At 38.8% G+C, this 9,735-nt stretch overlaps 1 protein-coding gene across 8 annotated transcripts in view; it reads right to left on the bottom strand.

Annotated features, from left to right (window-relative positions):
- The window catches only part of NAV3 (neuron navigator 3), a 1,129,181-nt gene that overhangs the window by 389,095 nt on the left and 730,351 nt on the right, over positions 1–9,735 (bottom strand). The window lies entirely within an intron of this gene.

Here is a 9,735-nt window from a genome sequence, read left to right as displayed (position 1 = left end):
TAATGTCAGACCAACAAATGTCAATTGTCACCTCTACCACTTACTAGTATAAAACTCTGGGGGAACTTATTAGCCTCCTAGTATTTCACTTTCCTGTTTGATTTTTTTTAATGAAAAATAATAGTCTATGATAAGGCTAAAATAGGAGAATGTATGTGAAGAATTTAACATTGTGTGTGACATATATTAAGAGCTCATTTATTGTTAGGTGCAGTCACCATCATAAGCACCATCATCACTGGGGGAGGAATAAATTTTCTTAGTATTTATCGCCAGTCATAGCAACTAAACTTTGGCTCAGTCACATTCTGACTTAAAAATTATAATGAGACAATAATTCTTAATAAAGGATCATGCTGACTTTAAAATCACGTTCAATGATTTATCCACTTTACTTCATTAACAGGAAAGCTAATCAAAGCATTAAACATAAATTAAAAATCCAATAAAGCAAGGGAGGCTCAAAAGTTATATTTGTAGTAGCCTGTTACAAGAAAGAGCCCCAATAATCATATTTCCTGGTATCCAAACCTTTGTGTTATCTCCTCTCACGCTGACTCCTCCCACATGTGCTTTGGCCAATGGAAGAAGAGCAAACACTATACAAACAGATGCCTTAATGGTACTTACACACTGGGGTGTGCCCCATCTCTTGTTGCTCTGGCCCAAGCTAGCCTTGTATAGACATGTGGTCGTGCTGAGAGCCAGTACCAACCACCAGACGTGTGAGCGAGGCCATGAGGGACCAGCCAACTCACTGCAGATGCTTGAACACAGCCAAAACACAGGGAGCAGACAAAAGCCATTCCAGTTGAGCCACAGAACAATTTGTTAATGAATGGTGGTCTGGGGGTGTTTTGTTATGTACTAAAAGCTAATTGATAAAGTATTTCTCCTCCAATGAAGTAATTCTAAGTTACTCATTTGGATCAAAGAGAAGTTCCATTTCATTAATTCATTAATTTGTTCATTAATACCTATTTATAGTATATAAACATTGAAAAACAAAGTCAAATCCTATATGAATCTTGCCCTCAAGAATTTCCTCATAGCAACATGAGGTCAGAGGAAAGGAAGTCCCCCCCAACAGTAATCATAACAGTTATGATATTTCATTATCATTTATCATTAAAAATGATAAAATAAAATTAAAATTTACATATTCAAGCACCATACATTATCTCATTTAATCCTCATGAAGCCTTATAAACAAGGTTTTACTTGTATTCTTATTCCTCGGGTGAGGAAAATGAGGTTCAAGATGTTAAATAATTTGTCTGTCACACAGCTATTAAATGCACTGATTTTCCATAATTTCTACATACAGTTATACAACTAACTATACACATATATAAAAGTTATGTAAGACTAAATGTATTTATATATCACAGTAACAATGAGTTTTAAAAGAGAAAGATCAATGGAAATGCTTACTTTCAAATTGCCTTTACTAAAGCAAATTTATTAAACATGCAGTGTGTGTTACCTACCCTGAACTTAGTTTCTTCCTCATTTATCAAATGAAGGTATTTGAATACGTTATCTTTAAACAACTTTCTATGTTGTAAAAATTCTGTTTAATCCTTAGGTACAGAAAATTAAATCAGCAAACATGTTAGTTACAGATTTACTTACTCTAAGTATATAATGAAATAGTCACATCATAATTTTTGAATCAGTTTAACATGCACAAATACATATATATTGAGAACCTACAAAAGATGCTTTTAAAGAAGACCACATGTAAATAATAGGTTATAGAAAAAACAAATCCGGTTCCTAAGACCTTGATTAATACTCTTATTGGCTCTGATATGACCTGGGTAAGTTGTGTTCTCTGTGCCTCAGTTTTCTAATTTGTAAAAATAGGACAATAATGTATATTCCATGAATATTTTGTAAATGAAATAAAAAACAAGAGACACTGTTTATTTGTGCTAGGCATTGTACATACATAATCTCCATTCTGACACAAAGTATGAAAAAGCACTATTATTTTCATTTTATAGTAAGAAGTTGAAAACTTGTACCAAGGTCACACATCTTAGGTGAAAGCAAACCAATACTGAAACCCAAATATCTCTGACTTTGCTGCACTGTGCTCTGAAAAATATAAAGGTTGATGTTAAAATGACATGGTTTTAGATAGATAGCTGGCAAGATCAGTCTTCTCGATCGATAGCTAGGTGGTAGCTTGATTTCAATTTGGGGACCATTAGAAGTAAAGTGATCTTACAAACCACCTAATTTAAATAACAATAAGAAAATGGAGTCCCTAAGAAGTTTACTTACTTTCCCAAGATTTTACTTGATAGTTTGAGAGGAAAACTTGGCTATAAACAGATTCCTGACATTAAGTTCAGTGCTTTTCTTCTTTATTATAAATTGGAAGCTACAACTTAACTACCTTAACACCTTAAACAGAAGACATTAAGAAATTATCACTTTTCTTTCAATCTTAGACAAAATACCACCTTCTCAATGAAACCTTCCTGATTTCAATATAATATTGCCTGATTCTTTTTATTATACCTCTATTGTTTTTTTCCTTCACAAGATTAACTATCAGCTATAATTATTTTACTTATTCACTCATTCATTCATTTCATTTCATTATTGTCTGTGCTTTCTCAGTAGAAATTAAGTTCATAGAGGTCAGCCTCATTTGGTGTATGGGTGGACCATACAATTGCAATTGACATCAGCAAGGTCCAAGAAAGGTTTTAGCTTCTTAGGGTAACTAGGCACATAGGGCCATAGGTTGCCTCTCTGAAGACCCTTGCACTGGAATCATGGAATGAACCAGCTAAGAGACAGCAGATTTGAAGGGCCACAGTAACATGTCCACTGAGAGAAATGCCTCTTGGTAGTAACCGGTGGGAAGTGATGATTTGATGATGTCCAAATCCCCTATATATTAGTAAGGGAGTTTTTAGAAACAGACACCGAGACAGGATTAAATGTGCTAAGATTTTACTACGGGAAACATCTATGAAAGAAAATAGGGAGGGAGACTTAAAAGGTTGTGCCTGCCTTCAGAATGTACCAGTCTGATCCCAATGGAGGAGAGAGGGAAGGACATTTGGGAGTGAAAGTGCCTCAGGCTGCTGGGCAATCGAAGGACAGTTCAGCAAGGTTGTGGAGAGTCCTTGAACCAGAGTTGCCCATCAAAGGAATCCCATGGAACAGGCCTGCCTTAAGATCCCTGCTGTGCTTAGTAATTGGTTGCTAGCAGTCCCCCGAGAAGCCCGTGTCAATGTGCTGATGGAGTTCAGGGCACAGCAGCAGGGTACTTGGTTCAGTGATGCTCCCTGTAGCTTATGGTCTGAGAGGTGTATTGTCATGGCCACCACGATCCATGTCCAAAGCCTTAGCCCTACATGATATTTGGGTACCACGTAGGTGGGTGTATGAGGGGGCCCTAAAAACGGCTGAAGATTAATTTTTTGCCAGCCTAACAGGAGGTTTAATTGGTTAAAGTAACAATTAAATTGAATTATGAAACAAAGACTTTTATTGCTTGGCACCTGCATTTGTGAACTGAGCTTTATATTTGCTGCATGGAGGAAGATAAAGAATTCCAAGCAGAGGGAAAAGCAGATGGTCCAGAGATGGAAGAAAAAAAAAAAAAAAATTGGAGGAATTGGAAGAAAATAAGTCTGGCAGTAGCATACAAAGTGAGAATGATACTAATGTTAGATGATGTTGATGACAAAAAAATGTAAGATGCTTTGTGCTTAGGTGGCTTTTACAGCAGTACATAACAGATGTTAGGTTCTGCCACATGCCTGTGGTAAGCCATGGGCTACTCATTACCCTTTGTGAGCCTCAGCAACTCTTCTGAAAATAGGAATGATAACAGCACCTATGTCATAAGGGACTTATGAGGACTAAATGAGACAGTATGTTTAAAGCACCCATCGTAAGTTTCTAAGAGTTAAGTCGGTTCAATCTCATCAGAGAACCTGTTCCACAGGCTAGGAAAATACTCTTTTATCATTAGGACCCACCCATAAGGATGAGTCAGAAGGAAGGAATGACAAAACAAAAGGAAACCCTTCTTACTGTCCTACAGGAACTAAGAAAACACCAAACTGAGGTCAAGGTTCTTGCCTTTTTCTCTTGCTTCCTTTTCCTCCTCTTTTGAAATTATACCCTAAAAGGGTATAAGGGGAGAAGGGGGTGGTGGAGAGAAATGTCTTTAAAAGCATGAGGTAAGTGGAAGAAAGTAGCAAGGTAAGGAGGACCTCAGTCTGCAGAGGTTGCCTGAGTGGAGTGGTCCAGCAGAGAGGCTCTAGTTTTCACTCCTGAATGTTCTCACATCGTTAGACAGTGAGTTGAGAGTCACTGGGCCTGCTGAGGGGTCCCCTGGGTAGTGAATCTTATAGGCTGAGATAAATGTCCACGATCTCAAACCATACAGAGGATGGTGCAGAGCCTCAAAGGCCAGAAAACCTCTAAAACAAGCAAAGCCTGGTCAACTGGGGGGCAAAGGTCGGCCCTGCCCAAGCCACGAAGCCAGACTGCAAACTACACTAACAGCTGTCCCCACCTGCCAAGACCAGCAACCAGGTGGACAAGGGTAATCAACCCAGGGGTCAGAGAAAACAGAAGTTTCAGAACCCAAGAACCTCAACTCTTTACCCATAAGACTACGCAAGTCACTTATTCCTCAACACCTTATACCCAGACCGATCTAGGAAAAAAGCCTAAAATGGGGCAGAGGCCTGAATCCAAGATTGAATGTTTTCTCCTAGAGATGCCGAGCATCACCTAAAGAGCCAGTTGCATATATCTTATCTATTTTTTTCTGGTAAGTCAGAAGATGTAGGCCTTTGTGAAGGACACCAGCTCCGTTTAAGAAAGCACGTGTCCACTGTGCATCACAGTTGTAGTATGAGAAAATTTGCTATCATTTCTTTTATGGTTATTTATATTGCAAATGACAGTAGGGGCACCAAAGAGAGGCTTGTTACTGCTGATGCGAGTTCGTGGGCAGATGAAGAAAAGTAAGGTGTTCCGGACAGTGGGAACAGGAGGATAAAGCTAGGCAGTGGGTACCAGAAAATAAGTACTAAGGAAAAGAAAGTAGTTCAATAACAGCTAGAGGGTAGAGGGTCAGGGGACAGAGGAAGTAATGACTAATAAACAAAGTGGCAACGTAGGCAGGAGGCAGTTGATGAAGAGCTGGTAAGAAAATGGAGATATTTATTAGGGGAGGGATACGACAATCAGACGTGATTTCCAGGAAATCCCACTCTGGCAGAGAAGTGGAAAATTTATTGGAAGGATTTGAGATCAGAATAAGGAAAATAGGTTAGTTGGCATAATCCAAGCAAGAAATGATTAGAGCCTGAAGTGAGGCAGTGGCAAAAGGAAATGGAAAGCAGAGGATAGACTAGTACGTATGTTAAATAGAAGAGTCACGACTTGGTTACTGGATTACTGTGGATGGGGTAGGAGGTTAGAGGGACACTTCTACTGTGGCTTCCACTTCTCTGGCTGGGGAAGATGGAGTAGAAAGGGATACCATGCACAAGGTGAGGGAAAGCAGGGGAGGGACTGAGTTTGGGGAGCCAGGAAACAGAGAAGATAAGTTCGGTTAGGAGACAAAATCAAGTTTAGTTTGATTTTTTTATTCTGTTATTGTTTCAATCTACTATAAGAAGTTAATCTCATGTAATCTCAATTACTATGTCTTAGAAATGGAAATCCTATTATTTAACCATCCTGAAAGCAGTAGTCAGGCCTGGTATCTCTACAAATTCTACATAATAGAAGGAAGAAGAAGGAGAGGTGGGTGGGAAGGAGGAGGTGGAAGAAGAAACACCTGAAAAAGCCTTTGTTTGTTTGTTTGTTTTTTAAAAAAAAGGCTAAATGCTTTCAAGAACATTCCATGTGTAAAATGCATTAAGTCAAAGTATATTGAAAGATTCATAGACTTTTAGGGCCGAAAGACACCTTAGAGATCAGGTCATCCAAGTTAGCATTTTTATAGATGGGGCGACAGGGGTACAGAGGGGTTAAGAAACCTGGCCAAGCTCACACACGGGAGCCCATCTCAGGACTACTCTTCCGCGCCTGCGGGGCTTTCTGCCTCTACGGACCACACTCAGCATTACCTTAAGGCCAAAACCATCGCAGACTGAGAAATGAACGCAGCACATTTTTACCTGCAGCATTTCATTCTAACATCCAGGATTTCTAATTTTACTACAAACGTCTCAACATCATTCTGAATAACTCTTAACAGTAAGAAAGTTGCGTATATGCACACAATACACTTCCACAAAATCCACAGTAAAGACATTATTTGGGTCTATTGATACTACAATCCCATGAGGATTATCCATACTTGACGAAAACAGCAAGGCACAGCAATGTGAAATGTCTTGCCCAAGATCACAGAGTTAATAATTCGTGAAGTTAGGACTGGAACACTAGGAGTCTAGCTCTAGCATCTTGAACTGTATAATACACCGTCTCTCAGTCACCTCTCTCTCTCTCTCCTTTTTTTGTTCTCAAACTAACAGGGCTAATGAAACATTTTAATAATACTGAAAATATTTTCAAACACGTTGCCATTTAAATCTAGATCTAATCATTATCAAGAAAAGTCCATGAACAATTTTGAAATGTGTATATCTGTAAAACTATCAAACTGCACACTCCGTATTAACTGTATGATGATCTACCCAACAATCTTGGTAAATCACATTGACATAAAATGAACAGTTTCCAAAAAAATTGCTAAATAACAAAGAAGATTATTTTTAAAAACTGCTTAACTTAGTTCAAGGAATCGCTACGAGGTGGAGGCTTATGAATTCATATCCATTAGACAATGAATACATCCTAAAAGAAACAATGCCAGTAAAATTTGCGGGTCACATCAGGGTTTGTACCTAAGCTACCCTCTGGGCATCTAAGCAAGTGTTGCTGGTTTAAAGGACAGATAGGACGGGTGAGCCACACAAACAAGAACTCTGTTTCTCCACAGTTGTCCCTGGCGTTCACCAGCTCTTCAACCTCAGGATGACATTGTCCAATAAGATGAGAGGATAAAGGGAGTACTTTTCAATCAACTTAAAGTAATAAATAGTTCTTAAACATCAAAGCTCTTCTCGGGTATTCTGATATAATGGGGAATAACAGTTTGAGCAGAGAAATGGCATGATGGAACTGAGGATAATATGTGCTAAGAGACAGAAGGCCAAGACATCCTTTAGAAGAACAATGTGATTCTAAGGCCTTAATACCATTGCTGGTAGCATTCGGAAGGAGAGACCCTGAGCAGTCAGAAATGATAAAAGCTGGTGATGTGGGGATAGGAAAAAGGGAAGAGTTAGAGATTCAGGGATTTCTTCTACATAGTCCTTCCATCTGTAACCCCAACTCTCAACATCAGCTTTAATAGGATCTTTTTTTTTTTAATAGGATCTTTTAATAGGAGCTTTTCCAAGGATCCACCTTGTATGCTGCCTCCATCTGAACTGCTTCAAAATGTTCAAAGAAATTATACTTATTATTTGAACTACGTGGCTGTTGACATGCTGCCCAAATGAACAAAAATATTTTATTTGGCCCACTTTACAAAAAAATAGAATGATGTTTCAAAAACATTCCCTTTAAATTATCCTAGTATTACAAAGACCAAAAAAAAAAAAAGCAGTCACTTCAGTTTTAACATATGAACAACATTAAAATGACATATGAAGAATATTAAAACACATGGATAATAGTCACCATTTGGAAATGATAGCAGGCAAAGGGGTATATGATGAACAATCCAAAAATATAAAGTTTTAACTCAGGAAAAAAAACCCAATAAAATAATATCAGTGTTCTCATATTTCACCATAATCAGAATTATCTTATTCTCTATCATACTTCTCGAAAAGAAATAAGTAGTGCCACACAGCAGTTCGGAGCATAACAAAATAGCCATTTTCAATTATTTTTGAGAAATGACTTAAATAGGGACTCTTTTTAAGAGGCACTATTTGGCACAAATCTCAACTGCAATCATTTTTATTGGAAAGATTTCATGGGCTCCCACAGCTTAGGTGAGAGAATTTGATCTCAAACCCCAAGCTAAAATTCTTATAAATCTGCACTCATCAAAAAAGATCATTCAGCTCCTGCTAAGCCTTGACTTGTGTAAGGTTTAACATGACAAACTTCTCTTCATCTCAGTATACGTAGGCTCTGTTACTAAAGGATTTGGAAGGAGGCATGGCCACAGGTTTCTTGGGTTTCCAAAGTATGTACTTAGAAAATGGCCCCCTGATAAAAGGCATCTTGAAGCTACTGTAGGAGCCAACCATTATTGCTGATGGCATTCAGGGTAGGCTGCCCCCAAAATGCCACTTTGGCATATTGATGATTTTGAATTAATTACTTAAGAAACAGCCAGTACAAGAAGAACACTCTGACCCTCCTCTGTCTGTCAAGGTGAGGTAAAGCAGGGGAGGGATTGTTTAGCTCCCTTCCCCTTCTTCCTACTCCTTTACCTCAGTGCCTCCTAGGAAGGTATCTGTGTAACATGCAAACCCTTTTCCAATTAGCATCCATCTCTGTTTAGGGGATCTCCATCCTCCCCCATTGCACGTTGCCTTAGGAAATAGTGACTACTTCTCACTAAGGACGTCAAAGTAGTAAATATCTTCAGGACCCTGTTCAGGACAGAAAGAGGCCAGGCATGGGCAGAGTCCAGGTCAGTCTGAGGCTCTCTGAGGTTTTTCAGTGTTGAGTAAGTGATACAACAATTAATATAGGAATAACTGGAGTTCAGAGTGAAGGCATGAAGACCACATGACCTTCACTGTGGCTCCTGCCCTTCACCCTGTACTGTGCCTATAGTTCCTGCCCATTTTCCAAGTCTGGACCTCCAGGTTCCCACTGATCCACTGAACTTGCAGTATCCTTCTCACTAATTCACTGAACTTACATTATCCTTATTAATTCCCATTTTACTTTTGTGAGTTAGCTTCTGAAGCTTGGTACTAAGATCATTGACAGACACATCTCCCAACGTCAAATGTACCCAAATTGATCCTGCCAACATATTGCTCCTCCAGCCATACAAGAAATGGAAAATACAAGATACTAGTTCAAGGACCTGCTTCATTGACCAAACTGATTGATTCCTGCCATAGGCTGAGTTCTACTACTGACTCTCACTGCACCTCTAACCTTGACATGCCTTTAGCAGGTAACTTCCTGCTTTTGATGATGGGATATTAGTTATATCATCCTTCCTTTAGGTAACATTGTCCTAGTTTTGTGGTCCCTGCGTGGCCTAACTTCTGACAGCTGTATCTGCTCAACTACCAATACTTTCAGATTCTGACTTTAATCAGTATGCAGTCTGAACTTCCATTCATGATGTGTATCTTAGTAAGTCTATCAGTTTTCAGTTCCTACTGTTATTCAGAATGATAATCAAAGGTTAATAGAAGGGATAAAGAACCATCACTCCCTTCTATCCAGACCAAGGAAGTACCATAATAGATTCCTCTTTGAACAACTCATAGTTGCAGGCTCCTAAAAAATCTCTCCCAGCCTTGATACCTCAGGGAATTCATTCTGAATTCACAGGATTTCCATCTCCTTTAGTGTCCCTGTGCTTTCTGTTGCCTCATCTCTAGATTCTTCCTGTGTTCACTGATAATTCAGTTGTACACTCCTCTATATGACTTTGGTTTACGTTTCTCTCCATGAGATCACTGGACT

Source organism: Balaenoptera borealis (genome assembly GCF_965194805.1).
Source record: "Balaenoptera borealis genome assembly, chromosome: 13".
Lineage (NCBI taxonomy): Eukaryota > Metazoa > Chordata > Mammalia > Artiodactyla > Balaenopteridae > Balaenoptera > Balaenoptera borealis.
This window is presented reverse-complemented; position numbering and strand designations above follow the sequence as displayed.